Source organism: Rhynchophorus ferrugineus, unplaced genomic scaffold (assembly GCF_030347505.1).
Source record: "Rhynchophorus ferrugineus isolate W39M unplaced genomic scaffold, kcgeb_rfMv2 rfM3, whole genome shotgun sequence".
NCBI classification, from domain to species: Eukaryota; Metazoa; Arthropoda; class Insecta; order Coleoptera; family Curculionidae; genus Rhynchophorus; species Rhynchophorus ferrugineus.
This window is the reverse complement of record NW_027472582.1, coordinates 49,105,451-49,123,258: the sequence shown is the minus strand read 5'-3', so window position 1 is coordinate 49,123,258 and position 17,808 is coordinate 49,105,451. Positions and strand designations below refer to the sequence as shown.

Here is a 17,808-nt window from a genome sequence, read left to right as displayed (position 1 = left end):
ACTGAAGCATTCTTTAAGTTCTCACTTATTCAAATGAGCCATAATATTAGTTGACCCTAATAATGCAAATTCCATTCAATTATGAAGATTGATTCTGTGCTCTAGATCGTTGACCCCTAATTCCGTCCAAGCTTTATCCGAGCCACCAACAAGTAAGCAGAAGAAACACTACAACGTATTATTTTTGTCACATCCACAAAGACATTATTTTTTTTAAATAAATGTCTGTAGTAAATTTACGGGTGTAACTTTTCCCTCTACTTGCACCAGATTTCTCAATAATAATATCTGATAATGATCTACCTTTTCTTTTAAATTTTAACTTTTCTTCCTAAAAATATTTTCAAAAACTCATTGTCACAGTTATTAATAGTTTTCTTATTAACTAAACGAATACACATAAAATTCCGATACAAATAACCGGTATCACATACGGGCGGGCCATAACGCGCTGAATTAAATGCAGCAAAATCTCTACTTAAATATCGGCCTTATTACAGACCGTTTGGACTGGGGAATAGAAGGTATTTAAAGGAGCTCGCAGAGCACGATCGTGTGGCCCAGATAAATAATAGCGATAGCGATAGGGTGAGTCGGTAATCTACAGTAGGTTATTCCGCTGGTCCACATTACTTCCGTCGCTCGCACTTCCAATGAAGTTTTCTTATCATTTATTACAACAAAAATTCGCCAATGCTAAGTGGGATTTGCTTTTGTAAACTAATAGAAAATATGTTAGTATTTTAGTGAGATTACAGAACTACTTTTTGTACTGCAGCGCTTATGCACCACCAGCCTGGCATAATTCTGCCAATTTAAACGGAAATCAATATTTTCCAACGTTATTACAGCGATTTTCTTACATCGTTGTCAATGTCAAGCGCACTTCAAAATATACCGCCAGATGGCAGTGGAGTGTTTAAGCTCACATGGTCATATAGGAATATATATATTTGAAGCTTACTAATTCCGGTTCTACAGCGTCATAATAAAACATACAAAGCGCTCAAGTCTCCCTTGTATAATGGCGAAAAATAAAATAAAAGCCCGCTCGTTCGCATACAGAAATCTTATTTAGACGTCGCCGTTGTCCTCTGTTCAGTTGCCTTTCCAACGGGCTTTATAAATTTATAAACCAGTCCAATTAAACTCCACTTAATACGTGTTATAAAAGGCCGTACGCCGATGTTAAATGTTTAATTATCAATTACCCCGTGAATATCGCCGAGTCGATTTCGAGCCTTTTCCTTATTAAGACCGAGAAGAATAACTTTTCGATAAGTAATGTTTGTAGCGGTAGCTCAACGACTAGATAGCCAGTCAATTAAGCCTATTAAACGGATAAGATTAACAATTATGCGCCTTTCCTGGTCGTTTGGCTTTCGAAATTTTTATTGGGCATCGTCACGATCGCAGGAAACGATGGTACAGTGAAATGCCGGGCAAAGTTCGGCCTCTGCAAACTGAAAGGCTCGCTTGTATTGTTTCGCTGGAAACAGCTTTGTGTAAAGCGGACTGTCACTTAACTTAGCTCTTAAAATAATTCTAGCAATTATATTACCACCTCGTATTCGTCATTACCGCGTCGTCAATCTTACTTCAAGTAAATTCGTTGAACTTTGCGAATGTACCAGGTAATCCAACATCCATCAGCATCAAATACTTCAGAGTATCGTTAACAAAACATGAAATTAAGACATCTAAACCAACATAAGCTAGACAAGGATCAGAATGAAATAATAATGCTTTCAATTTAAAAGGAAAAATCACTCTGAACACAAATACATCAAAGTAGAGTGTTGGGCGCCGGGAAAAATATCGATATTGCGATATATCGATATTTTTTAAAATTACTAAAAATTATTTGACTAAATAAATATGGATATTTTTCAGAAAATATAAGAATATAATAAGTACTAAAATGAATTAAAACTTTATAATTAAGTATTTTATAATATTTAAGAAATATATTAAATTTTATTGAAAAACTGCCGAAAAATATCGGCTAACAAATATACGGATATATCGGTAAAAAAAAATCGACCAAAAATATCCATTTTTTGAAAAAAAATCGATATATTGATATTTTTTCGCCACCTGTACATCAAGATAACATTGCTCCTGAACAAATACAGGCCTGTTCTATGACCAGTACTTTTACTAAAATAGTTCACATGGGATATCACAATCCAGTGAACAATATGTCATCGTGAAATGTTACAGAATCCAATGAATATATACTATGGCATGAACTTAGCGACAGCATGATTTAGAACCTTCCTAATTTACTAAACTTAATACTAAACATTATCATAATAAAATCAAATAACTGGTAAGAGATAACTGGTAACTATTATTTAAGTATAAAATCAATAGAGATAATAACAATAATGAAAGTTACTGAACTAAAACTATCTAAAAATGTTACTTTCAGTCAATTAAATTTCCTTTTTTCTTGAAATGATTTCGAACCAAAGGTAAGTTTTTATATAAACTGTTAATAACAACGATTTTTATTGAAACTATTGAATAAAAGACCACTCAGACAGTATGTCCATCCATGAATATTTCTGCAAGTTTATGTGGCTTAGATAGTGGTTAGATTAGGCATGTTTAACTACAAAACACTAAAACACTATACAAAATGTACAAAATATGAGCTGAAGTAGTAAATCCCAACTCTATGATCAGTTCAGCATTAATTCTGATACATTTAGCATTAGAGCTCTGAACAAAAAAAACTTTTAAACTAGATATTAAACATTATTAAGTACAGGGTACTATTTTTTATAACATTGATAGTTTTCTATTGCTAGTTAATTATTGGAAATTATATAATATTTTATTTTATGATCCAATCCAAATGATTTAAATTATACTCCCACCACTGTGTAAGTTGGCTTATCCATTGATTATATTTTAACCTACATTTTCATAGCATATAAACTTATGGAATATCCAACGACATTCTCTTAGTTTCTAATAGCCAAGCTATACACTCATACATTGTGTATCAAGTTCGGTAGCCTGCTCGGTCCATTTAGTAAATGAAATAACAAATTTGCTTGTTTACGTCAGATATATTGATTCAATTCTTTTTTTGATGATTTATACCGAAAGGATTTATACCTACCCTAAGGATTGACCAATAAAATTCCACGTTAAAAATACATAAATAATTTTAAAAAATTCAAAAGGTATTAAAATCTTGTATTTATTCTACTTCTCGTACTTGAACTTAGAAGATAACACAAAAAAACAAAGAAAATTAAATTAAATTATGTAATTTAAATATTAATTGCTGTTAACTTAAACTTCCTCAAAAACAAAACGATTTTAATGTGTTTGTTTAAAATAATACAATGTCGAAGAAAATATACTTTTATTTATTATTTGAATTTAAAATTGTATTATTTTAAGTTTCAATATTTCAGTTCAATACAAAATTAATATATAAATGTAATATATAAAAATTAATTCTTGACTTAACAAAATAATGGATTTGAGACAATAATCCTATTAATTATTCCTTACATATCGCAGAAAAATGTAATTGTTAAATTTTTACCAGTAAGCCAGTCACATGAAGTTTTTTGTTTAAGATTCTCTATTATATTGTCACCAGTGCCTCTTAAAGCCTCTGCAACTGGAACACACTATCTCAGAAAAAATATTTGGCCGTAAGTATTGTTCCATAATTCTCGCAAATAAGAGGGTTCGTCACTTAGCAAATGCTCATACGTCAAACAGCAGTGGCCTGTTCTCAATCTTGCTTTAACACTAAGCTTATGTCTGCTAATACGTTTAAAAATTTTAGCCCGATAAAATGTTTTAAAACTCCCATAGTTAGGTAATGTATACTGTTAGCAATAATGCCCACGTGTAGGGGCATTCACATTATATTAACTACTGTATTTGCTTTTTCTCTGAACAAGGGTGTGTTTCTTCTGTTCGTATAATGGAGACCAATGGGTGATGGGGGCGAAACTGATAGCAGTAAGGAGGTTATGAAGTACAAACGATACTAATGAACTAATCGGTTATGATACAAACAATGTTTATGTAGGAACTGACTTCAGCGAAGTTAAGATATCTTTAGGATGGCGATGAAAAGTCCCACTGTTAATATTTTGCTTTTTGTAGGAAGTTTGTAGTAATAAAACAATACTAAGCAATTGTAGTAATAGAACGATACCGAGTTTATGATACACTCCACACATGGTTATGCCTTTTTACCATCTATATAGATAAAAATATAATAATCTTCCTTCTTGATCTGTACAAATAGAGCTCGGGTGTTTTTTTTACTTGTTAAGCTAGATATCATATCTTATTGTAGAATTAAGGTGTAGTTTTATTTTTATACTGAATGCTGGGGAAAACGAAGGCGGTGACTAACACTTTAAAATCTGATATGATTCCTTATGTCTACCTTTCGGTGGGCTGCATAATTAGGAAAAAACCTCATTCACTATAACTAATTGTGTCTTGCGGAGAGAGAATACAGCTCAGCTTCACGTATGGCATTTGGCATAGCGGAGCTATGAATAGTGTCCAAATTTCTCAAATCTCTCAACATTGACTACCATAATTCAATTTAACTAATATAATCCTGTAAGCTCCCCAGAGACAATTTAACAAAATTTGAAGCATCCCAATATCAGCCGAACGTTTTACTCTTAATGTCAGGTAGACAGCTCAATAGAGAGTCAAATTTGATTCAGAGAAATTTATGCCATCATTATTTTTATAGCAATATTTCCCATGTTGATTATGCTAATCCGAGAGTCAACGAAAATTAACACTTGATAGACTTTTTGACAGCCTAACTTGATAAGCCATTCAAGCAGTGCGCCAATATCGCTTTAGTAGAATTGTATGATCGGGCAGTGTGATTCAGAACTATCATCAGCAAACCATCCGAAAGTTATGTCCTGAGGGAGTATCATGGTAATAGAGACCATTTAATATAGATAATATACGCATTTAATACAGATAATCAACATTAAATGCGTAAGTAATTGGCAGTCACCGCCAACAAGGCTGACAAGAAATCTGCAGAATGATGCGATTTACTATAACTTTTGTAGCGACCTTGAGGCATGTCGAATTTTACATCGTGAAATAACGGTCTACAAAATATCCAGAAATATAATCCCAGATGTTGAACACGGGCGGGGTGCCAGTAGCGCCAACTGGAAACCGATAACGAATAACTGGCAATCCCGAGACGTTTATCTGGGATGTTATTGAAGGGTATTTCCATTCATTCAGTGCTCAACCATCGTTTGGTTTAGACGTGCCACCATCGACTGCCCAAGCCTCGTCTCCAGGTAACACCGCTGCTATCCGTTTTATCTAATTGTATTTTTCACATTTTTTTATATAGCCAATAAATAACACACAAGGTCACATAATGTAAACACCACTGTTTCATTTCGTTTTACCCCCATTCAAAGAGCCATATAATTTACCCTAAACTATAAATAATAAATTGCATAGACTGACATGAAATAAAATACATTTTTACTTTTACAAACGCTTTTGAACCTAGATACATCCTGTACAATCAGCTAGTTCTTTTTTTCATTATCAAAGCTACATACTCTTAATTAAACGAAATTAAATGTAAATTACTTAGACTGATTGTTTTACCATCGTTCGTTGTAAAGCCGCCGCGTTTTTTCTTTCATTCCCATTCTTGTTGGAATTCTCGGCGATCTCTTTTTTTCTGTTCCACCGAAGGAAATACATTTGAATATTACTAATGATAATTAGCCTTTTGCTGGCTTTCCCAACAAGACATTAATGGTAATTATAGATATGCCAGTGTATATATGTGTGTGTGTGTTTGCGAGTACGCGCGCCAGCGCTTGGTTATGAACGCCTGAAGGCTATTACGGAATCACGCTGGATTTTGTGCAATGATACGTTTACGATGTGAACAGAAATTAAATTCGATCGTCAGTCAGATAAATGCAACTTGTATTGTTGTTTCCGATCAACTGACAGACCGGAATTATTAATAATTGATACAGGATTTTGTGGTGGTTAATTAGAACTAAAGCTGTTTAGTTGGGTTAATTAGGCCCTTATGGTTTGACCGACCGGAATCGTCGATTGAACGTTTACCAAATTTTCATACAAAGATAACAGGTATTAATAACATCCAACGATAATGATTGTGATAAGTAAATTATAGAAATATGATTTAGTTTTGAATGAATAAATTCACAATAGACCCAAGTTATGCTCAATAACACCAAAGAGCACGGTAGCTACAAAATATTAATGTCAAAACATAATAATTCTTGCAATAATAGACCAAGGGGCTTTACTTTTTTACTACCAGTATAAGCAACAAATTTCTCCCAAATCCAGAAAGCAGTCCAGAAAGGTTCGGGAATAGCAAACCTGCTATCTTCTGTGATCTACCCCTATAGCAGACTTTTCATATCCAACATGTTAATTCGGTTCGTACTCCTCTACAGATCTAATGTCTACTTAAAGTTTGTTACACCCAACCTGATGAAACGGCTTCAAGTTTTCCAAAATAAGCTCCTCAGGAGAATCTTAAATGCCCCATAGTTTATCAGAAATAATCAAATTCAAAGGGAAACTGACACTCCAGAAATCAAGCGCCTCATATCTCAATCCTTCCACAAACAACAACTCAGCTCACCTTCTGAAAACGCGTTTGTTCGCTGGTCAACATGCTGAGAACTTAGCACCGCGTCACCGCTCACCTCCCCTTTTCCAAGCTGAAAAGACCTCAATCGTCGCTGTAGTCATAAAATTTCCTCTACACGACAGCATCCACTCGTGTGTTAACTTAAGTTCGCAAATTAATAGTTAGTCTCATTTTCTGTTCTTTCGCCGGGTCCACGTGTCCAATAACGGCTGTACGGTTAGCGGGTGCCATATATCCAAAATTAATCCAGTAGCAGTAGGGATCCACAGGGGTCAACTGTGAGGTGGATTCGGTCTAGTATATTGGTAAAGCCACAGACAGTTCTATAACCCGGAAACCCCCAACTTTTCACTCCAAGGAAAGTCTCAGCGATCAGGTGTGCGTCATACATTCCACCGCCTTGTTTTAGGCCAGAACAAAAAAAGATTAACAAATGGACTCAAGACTGGAAAATTAAAACTAAAAATACATTTTAATAGCTTCAAACTTGTCTATGTTAATTTTACATTGTAACAATAAATGCAAAATGCAATGCAAAAATAAATAGTAACTGTATAATTTAACGTAATAATAAATGGTGAATTTTCATCATATAGCAAGTTGGAAATTAATATAGAAAGACCCTTTATTAATATTAAAAGTTAAAGATCTTCAATACTCGAATCTGTCCCACCAACCTTCAACCGCTCCGCTCCTTTTCTCACTCAACTTTTACCCCCTTTTTAATTTTATTTCAACTGGGTCTTTTATGGGGCGTGAGAAAATCGCTTTCATACCAAATTACCTACACTGGTTTTTTCCCTCTAAACGGAAACTCGATATTTCACTGAGCAACTTTTTAATTATGGCATCGATGGGATTTTTTTTATAAATTTTTATTTCTAAACTTTACCAATTTATTGAAATCTGTCCTAATTTAACGGATGAGTTGAGGCCCTTGTGCCATCCCCAGCTACGTAATCGAAGGGCGACGCGGCGCGAGGGTATAAGGAAAAATGTATTAAATCGATTTATTATTGGATGATGAACAAGAGTTCCGAAGATGCGAGACTTTATTCTCAAATACAGGCAAACAAATCAACTGTCGAGGAACATAAAACTTTTGGTCATAAAAACCATAAAAAGATAACTATATACAATACGTTCCATTTAATTATATATTTTTTAATCAATCAATACTGGTTCTAATTTATGCTTTTTTTTGTTGCAGAAGATGAACCATATTTCGCATTTCCATTGACTTGCCCTGTCAATGGAGAAAAGTAAATATAAGGAACAATAAAATTTATGAATACAGTACGTGAGGTAGAATATCGAATTTTTAACCGATTGATTGAAATAAATTCACCAAATTTAAAGTATACATAAAAATAGTCCCTCCTAAAGTAACTAAAGACTTAATATAACTTCTGCAATATATAGTGGCGGCTTCCTTTCTGTTCACTTATCTTTTAACTTATTTAATTCTCTAAATTTTATTTTATCAAATTATAATCATAATACGTACTACGGGTATAAGAAGTTTGCGTTCAAACAAAATATGTTACTTTAAAATGTCTTAGTCTGTGTCTTTTAAAAGTATATTAGCTTGTCCATGACCTGTTAAAGCTACCACAGAAAAAAACCTAGAATGATAGTAATCATAATATAGTAATCATTTCTGTATATATATATATATATATATATATATATATATATATACAGAAAACTTATATAGATTCCTTGAGCGTCTACGAAAAAAACTGTTCTTAGAAGACATCAGACATATTCCCCCAAAACTCATGGTGTATGAAAAAGTAGTTTGTTAATAAGTAGGTAAAACGCCACTATGACTAATAATTCTAAGCAAAGAATATGGAAATTCTCGCCTATCATTATTTGGTATAGAAGAAGTATAGAAAAAAAGAAGTATAGAATGTTAAGGTGTCACGTAATACGTAAAGAAGAAGTGAAGAAACCTCTTGTATCAGGACACAATGTTAAAAAATTTGAAAGAAAATTACAACGAATTTTTTCTAAACAGAACCTTTTTGGGTACGCTCTATGCGTCTCGCCCATGTAAATAAATTAATCCAACAGACCGTTAAACACCCGCTAAATATGCACGTTTAAGTCTGTCTTTCAAAACTGGAATTTGACACCTTGAAATTAAAGATAATTTAAGATCTGCTATCTAAAATTTCCAAAATATATCAAAAGATAACAACAAAAAGCTTCGGAGTTATATTTGTTCCGTACGGAAGCAAGAAACTGATGTGGACGTACTCCATAGAAAATGGTTTAACATTCTCGCTGATATTCTTCAAGAGGTTGGAACTTCGAGAAAAAAATTTCCTTAATAAATTAACATAATGGTGGAATGCTCTTATCCCAGAATTATTTAATTAAATTAGTAGCATTGTAATTAGTATACAAGCCAATGAGATTCCAAGAATTTATTGATAAAGAAGGACACTGAATAACTTATTAAGTGCGTGCATATATTCTGCCATTTTCTCAATTTTAATAAACATTTCCTATAAATCGTATAAAAGCTGCATCGATCTAAACAAATCGTAAACAAAAGGCGCTATGACTAGTGAGTACGACGGTTGCTGCAGAACATTATTCCAGCTGCGACAGTGTATCCTTCACAGCTCTTACGCCATCTGGTCGAGCGTTATTACTCAAGAGGATGATTTTGCTTCTGTTTCTTAGTGATACTGATTTTTTTACAACATCAGTTCATTCAATTTGTTCTGTTGGCGTTGGTAGATGATATCTGCAGTAACACTTTGACTCTTAATACACTACTCCTTGCTCATCCCATTATATGCACAGCAAGAGTTTATGGCCATGAATATTCCGATTCGATGTCGCTCCCGGATTAACTCTTGGCCTTTCGCGATTGGGATTACCGTAGTACATTGTAGTAAATAATTTTTTGCCTGGCAAGCAATGAAACCCCGATGATGAAACGGGTCCAAATAATATTCTTTTGGATCATTCCAATCGCTGATAAACTTAAAAAAAGTTAATTAATCAATAGCTAGGGTATCTAAAATAATTTGCGAGTTTGAGAAGCAATCATTGGGATTGACAGAGGAGCATCATCGTAAGTTTCTAAAAGTCTTTGATTAACTTCGGTAGAAATCTCTCTAAATCAAATAACAAAAGAGATCAATGTCGACATGTCACTTTGAGCGTTCCATGATAAACGTCTGCATATACCTGCATATAATATATCAATAATACAACAAAACTAAAAGAAAAACTATTACTTTATGTAGATAAATATCAATACCACCGAATTCAACAATCAATTGAAAAATCCTCGGCCTGACACGTAGATGGCGCTACTAGAAATAAATCCATTTGTTTTTTAGTTATCCCTAACCCTCAAAAGATGGGTGTATACATTTGACAGCTGTCGGATCAGTTAGTTTGTGAATTATAGAATTTTGAGTGAAGCAACTTTTGTTACTGTGAAAAAAAATGGATAAAAAGGAATATAGCGTGATGATAAAATATTGCTTTTTGAAGGGAAAAATACAGTTGAAGCAAAAACTTGGCCTGATGCCGAGTTTCCGGACACTGTCTCAGGAAAATCAACCATCAAAGATTGTTATGCTAAGTTTAGACGTGCTGAAATGAGCGCCGAAGACGGTGAACGCAGTGGACGCCCAAAAGAGGTTGTTACCGACGAAAACATTTTAAAAATCCACAAAATGATTTTGAATGACCGTAAATTGATATTGAATGAAATAGCAGACACTGGAAGGATAACAACTGAACGTGTACATCATATCATTCACGAATATTTGGGTATGAGAAAGCTCTGGGCAAAGTGAGTGCTGCGCGAGCTCACTTTTGACCGAAAACAACGATGAGCTGATGATTCGGAGTAGTGGTTGAAGATGATCAAGCGTAATAAACCCGAGTTTTTGCGTCGATATGTGACAATGGATGAAATATGGGTTCATCATTTCACTCCGAAGTCCAATCGACAGTCATCCGAGTGGACTGCACACGATGAACTCGCTCCAAAGCGTGGGAAAACGCTTACATAGCGTTATTGGACAGTTTGAAGGACGAAATCGCATTTTAAGAAAAATCAAGTACTGCTTCACCAAGAAAATGCACCGTGTCACAAGTCAGTGAAAACGATGCCAAAAATCCATGAAGTGGGCTTCGAATTGCTTCCTTATCCATCGTATTCTCCAGATCTAGTCCCCAGCGACTATTTCCTCTTCTCAGATCTCAAAAGAATGCTCGCTGGGAAGAAATGTTCGTTGAATAAAGAGGTGATCGCCAAAACTGAGGCCTATTTTGAAGCAAAGGGCAAATCGTACTACAAAAATGGTATCGAAAAGTTGGAGGGTCGCTATATCAGTGTGTCATCCTTGAAGGGAATTATGCTGGATAAAAAAACTAATTTTGACAAAAAAATGTGTTTTACTTTGTTTAACATTTGTCTGCATTGATACTTCATTATTTTCACCAATAAATTTCGCTGATCAAAATACATGCAAACATCTAATATTAGTGATGAAGCATACATATGCAGGTATTTTTTCTTATCAAACAGGCTGCACTTTTAATTATAATTAATATGTATGTCTTACATCAAATCGAATTATGCAATCGTCCATAAACTTTATTAACAAGATTTGGAAATACCATTCATAGATTTGAATAGTTACTAATCCGAACCATTCATTCAACCAATGTACGCTTAGCAACCAGAACGGAGCCTGACTTATTAACCATCATTTAATTACAATCGAGACCCATACGGTAAAAATGACCTTTAACTTTCATAAGCGGTTATTAGTTATTCCCTAGGTACGTTTTTCTTACTTGAAAAGCGAGAAAACTGGGGTCATAGACCGTGTAATGTTCAAGCTGTTTTGTTTATTTAATATTCTGATTACGGAGTCGGATATTTTGCATAGGTTTAGCTGCAACGTTATTGCATAATGCGATGTATAAATTTGTTTCTAATCGCTCAACTAGTTGTTGCGGTCTTACTAATAACTGTTTGGGTGGGTCGGAAAGTGTCAGGGTAATTTATAAACTTGCACATAGTTTGCACATTATACTAAGTCAATTTATTATTCTTTTTAATGGAAAATGTCAGTTGTTAATAAATTAGATGCATGTTTTATATTGTTTTTAGTTATACTGTGAAACTATTTGATAGAGATTCCATAACTAAATGACTCAATTAATTTTATTTGCTGCATTAACTCGGCCATAAAATATGTTTAATTATTTATTATTAATATATCAATGGCTGGATAAAATAAATGCCATTAGCCCATAACTTTTACATACAAAACCCAGCCGTTTTTACAAAGTTTCAATAAATCCTTGTCATATCATTGTTGCTTCAAGTGATTTATCTCTGCCTAAAGCTATAAAAAAATTATAAATAGCAGTTTACAAGATTCAAAATAGAGCTAAATATTACAAAATAAAGCTTAATACCTCCAAATCTATCCATGTTAATTTTGAGTTTGAGTCGAAATGACATTAGGTTTATATCATTATATCATTTGACGAATGACCAATTCCTCAAGCAGAATCAGTGAAATATCTGGTTATCCATCTCGATTGTAGGTTAAGTTGAAAATATCACATCAGAGTCAAAATCAAAGAACTGTAATGGTTAGTCAGAAAATATTTCCAACTTAACCTAAGATCAAAGAGATTGGTTTATCCGTCGATTATAAAGTTTATTTGGACTAATGGGGCCTAAATAGTTAAGTTCGTCATTTAATTACCCATGCTTATTGCTACGTATCTAACAAAGAGCTACACGATGACTTCGAAATCAAATGGATCTACGAAGCTCGTCGTTCGTCTTAAAATATAAAATACATTGATTAAAACACAGAACGCTGGAAAAATACTGGCACTCAACAATGCGCAGGAAATCAGAAGATTCAAGCGAACCAAACCACACGAACTTGTATAGTGTTACACTTGACTTCAGTTTAGGTAGTCTAGTATAATTTTATTTTAATTTAGGAAATATATACTAATGTGCTCATTCTGCAATCGTCTGGCTAATATATGGATGCAAATACGACAGAGTAATAACAATAAATTAATTTGTAAATTAAAATTGTACAAGGATATCTAATATAAGATGGTAAGATGGTAAGGTAAGATGTAATAACAATGTCATGCTGTCTTTTTTTTTGATATTCTGTCGAAAGAATGGATCTATTTAATTTGTAATAATACTATTATTCCTAAAATTGTACAGGGTGATCCTGAAGAAAATTCATCTTAAAAATAAGAAGAGGGCATCAATAAGCTAATGGATTATCCTAGACTAGTAGACAAAATATTATCTCAAAAACGGGTTACATAAAAAAAGTGTCATATCATGGATCACAAGGAGTACCGATTTAAGTGCAGCAGAACTTCTTTTTATTCAAAAACATTAAACTCCAACTCACCAAGAACGCTGTAGAAATCAAAACTGAATTAAACCAAGAAAAGGAATGCGAACCCATTTGAAGGATGTCAAGAACCCTATCATTATTTGATTTTTGAAAAATATATATATATTTAATAATATTCCTATTAAAAAATAACTAAAAACAATATTTTTTCCTATTTTTTTGTACTTTTGTATAAGCGGAAAAACGAATGTAGAAACATATAATAGCATAAGATATTAGAACTATGCAAACTGTCAAATAAAACAATAGGAAATTCTCAAGCAATTTCTGGGTTTCTAAATAAAATTGATACCAAAAGACAAATATAGTTTCCTTTGAGTATTTGCCGGCCTATTGAAACAAATTACATATTTTTTGCAATATTTTTGAATATATTAAACTGTATTTGATTTTGTTGTTAAACTATTAATAACTTTTATAAGACTCTTTTTTGTGTGTTACGTTAAAGAATTAATTATACCTAATAGACACAAAATATGTTTACAGAAAAGTAAACAACAATAATTGACCAATTTAATTAATGCAGAATATTATAATTAACGCAGTTGCCGATGGTCATCATGTAATTAAACAAATGTTTCACAGGTGTTTAATAAGTTTTAAAACTGACGATATTGATTACAAAGACAAGAAATAATGCGGACAATCGGCAAAGGTATCTAAATAATTGACAGTTGATTACCAACAACAGACAAATGTCAGACAATCTAAATACATATATATATATATATATATATATATATATATATATATATATATATATATATATATATATATATATATATATACATATACGTTCTAGATACAAGAAAATAATTAAAGTCGTATATCAACATACAGGGGAAGCTCCCAAAGTTGCTTGCTTTACAGACTTTAATATTAATAAGATTAAAATCAATCGCCAAAACTAAAAGGTAGTAAAAATCATGACATAAAGTCGGATATTTTTGCCTACATAAACATAAAGGCAAATTTCAGATTAATTTACTTATGTACGATTTACTTATGTATGACATGTAGTTCTTGAGGTGATACCCTTTATATTTTATATGTTCTGAAACTTACATATTATACTAGGTTCCATAGATTAATTTTGTGTATATCTACATATCTTTGTAATAATTCATAGATTGATTGTTTTAAAATTAACATAAAAATATTTAAATATGTATAACGCATGTTTAAATATATATAAAAAATGTTTATAATGTGAATAGGAATAGACTGGTCAAATATAATAGATTGTAGGAGACAATAATATATAAAAGATAAGACAGCTACAATATGAGCAGAAGGTAATTGTTGAATGCTAAGATATCCATCAAAATCAAATTTTCGCCTAATTGATAATAGATGGGTACAATTAATCATATGACCAGGAGAAATATCAAATGGAGCTTTGCAGTAGGCCTAATAGGTATTACAATTATATTTATAAGATTGACGATATAAGCTTGGAGGTCTATTGGGCTATTGTTCGTTTTAGTCACTATGATAAAAATGCTACGGCAACACATGTTAAACCTTATTAGAGAGAATTTCTTACAACTTCATAAAATAAAATTTTATGAATAAATTGAACAATATGCTATAATTCGCTCCTAAAAATGTTCACATCAAAATGTAACACATGGAACGAAGAATACTTTTAGAGGATGAAGAAATTATTAATTTTCAATGACGTAAATCTCTGAATATTACATAACTTTATCAGATTTTTAACATATAATTTATATGTATAATTCTTCTGTATAATTCCATGTGTATGTCAGTGAATACCTCCTAAACGGCTGGACCGACTTTGATGAAATTTTTTAAATGTATTTTTGTGAATGCGAGAATACACAAGCGGACCGGAACATTTTTCGATTATAATAATATATCACAACAAAATCACTAATTGGATTATTGTGATCATTATATAGTATTTGGTTTATTGTCAATTGTCTGCTAGGTCTACAGGTGATTTAATCACCCTAATAGAATCAGGAGAAAAGTCCTAATAGATTTAGACAATATTCAATGCCTTAGAGTAGGAATACTGATACTCTGAGATAGGTAACTGAACTGATATGAGTAAGAATGTTTGTATGTGAACGTCTTGACATCTCAAAAGCAATATTACATTAAAGTTCCGAAATGTTAGAAAAAAATCCGTAATACAATTATAAGTCATAGTTATAATTACGCCTCAGTGGGTTACTGACTAAACAAATATAATCAACATATTTATAAAAATTTATCAATGATTTATCTAAGAAGGAAATATTAATCATAAATTTAATAATTCATATATCACAGCATTGCCGTTATTAAAAAAAGATATCTATTGCAAATTAATTTATGCAAAACTAAATTTAATATTTAATTTTTATTGGCCGCAAAATCCGTATCGCTCCCATTTAAAATACGAAATATCATAATTAGAAAGTTTATTTATTTTAATTTTAATACTGATACGGATTACCAATGGCGTCATTGTTTGCGTCTATTTATTGCTATCATTCGCTCTGTGTTGTTTTCAAAATTTTTCACGGGAATAAATGTGTTCGTTTGTATGCTGGTGATATAAAAGTAGAGTATCTAAAAGCATTTTTTGATCGTTTTTCAAGATTTAGAAGATGTTTGTCGAAATTTACGTGAATAAATAACTTTACCAGAACAATTTTCTACATTTTAAAACACGAATATTAACTATGAACAGCGACCCATTAAAATATCTCGGAAAAAAACTTTCATAAAAATATTATACGGTGTATTTGTTTCCCAAATATACATTATATGCTATTGGTTTTAACAGCCTAATGAAGACAAACACTGAGTTCAAACATTTAATGAGATATTTTAAGATATTCATTTAATGGATATTAGGAGGTAAATATATTAAAAAAAATAATAATTTTTTTTCATTTCATGTCTTAGTAATTGTAGTAATGCACCTCCAAATATTTAACATGATATTATATTTTCAACATTTACTACGAAGTTTATAATCCTTCAACAGTTATTATTATTAATCTTACATTTGTTATTCTTCGGCTTTTAAACCCCTAAATGAACTTTCTCCGAAATTATAAACAAATCAGAGAATATAATAATTCAGTGGTGATTTAAATACATTCTAATAAAAGTGACTTTATGAAATTGAAACACCAACACTTTTAAAATCCTAACAAACGTGTTAGTTAAACCAGTTTCAGTTTTTCATTGATAATTAAACCACTTTATCATTCAGCCTAAGAAAACCACATTTAAATATCAACATGTTTTAAATGTATATAAATTACTAATTAACCATTGGAATTATTACCACTATTAAAATAGTGTCATAATTGGAACGTGATTGAAAGTAAACTTGTTTTTTCCTCAGGCCCTTTCTACTTTAGAATAATATAATTAGGATGTATTGTGGACTGTTTGGTAACCACAATTGAATCAATTATCGATACGTTTTGCTCAATCATTGGGTAAATAAATAACTATCTTGGTAGAATAATATAAACAGGTTAATTATGAGTCAGTTGTAGGCAAAAATCCGAAATCATTCCCGAACAAAAAATGCGAACGAATGTAAACAACGGTTTTGTTTGTTTACAAACTCGGTGGCTGTAAAAAAGTACAGATCAGACACTTACCGCTTTAATTTTCAAGCTGTCTTTATCACCGTTCACCAGAGAATTTCAATGAGAAACAAATAAGTGAGGCAAACACCGCGATTCCTTTGGACGAACGACAGACAACGAGCGAGCACAAGAACGATACCGCGCGAAACGAAAAAATAACCCAACAAAAACAATCGGCACCCGATTCGTTATCGGTCAGATGACGCTACGTGTGCAACCTATCCCAATAGACGAGGCACGTCACCATCAAGAGCGGCGTCCTCGCTTTGGAGAATGTTGAATACCAGGGAACTGTTTTCTCGAGTAAAACACCAAACCGTGTCGATCGCTCGACAGTCTGACTCGCAATACGAGTGTCGTCGTCGACCAACCTGCCGACAAGCTTTCGGAGCTTTTGAGGAACGAACGCGCAACACGCAAACCGGACGGCCGCCGGTCGTGGTGGTGGTGGGGGGTTGGAAAGGATGACCGACGCGGCGGCGTTGAGGGGTGGCGGCGGCGGGGCGGCGATCAGGGATTGAGGGGGACCGAACGGACGGGAGACGCTTCTCCATGTCAAACGGGTAATAAGCGAGAGAAACGATTTTGATTGACGCCGTACCGAATCGTCTAATTGGAACTGCTTTGTGTTTTCCGGGGCGGGCGGCGGGGATGAGGTGAGGTGATGGCTGGCTGACTATGTGGAGAGGGTGACGGGGAAGGATGTTGTTGAATGTTGGTATAGTGGTTTGGTTCCGTTTTTTCTCGATATATGGGTCGCAATATAATGTATATATTACTTAATATTAATACTTTATTTTAAAAAAAATATTTACAGCTTACTTTAAGCACTAATACAGTATTAAATGTTGGAGTACTTATTGATATTAAATATTATCTCTCATTATCCAAATTGTGCAGTAAAACAATCACCTCCAAATTTTCTCCGTCATACCGGTAAATATCACTATTGCGGGCAATGTCCAAATTATTTGAAAGACTTAAGGATAAACCCAATCATTGAGGAAAATCATATTATTCCGAATCATAAATTTGATTT

At 32.9% G+C, this 17,808-nt stretch overlaps 1 protein-coding gene across 3 annotated transcripts in view; it reads right to left on the bottom strand.

Annotated features, from left to right (window-relative positions):
* Positions 1-17,120, bottom strand: part of LOC143193611 (LIM domain only protein 3) — a 145,094-nt gene extending 127,974 nt beyond the window's left edge. For 2 of the 3 annotated variants that reach the window (XM_076399935.1, XM_076399936.1), the window contains exon 1: positions 16,782-16,917. The gene's annotated coding sequence lies outside the window, so the exon portion shown is untranslated. Of the gene's footprint in view, positions 1-16,781 lie in introns of all 3 variants that reach the window. The other variant, XM_076399938.1, reaches the window with a different exon arrangement.
* Positions 17,121-17,808: the final 688 nt, after the last annotated feature.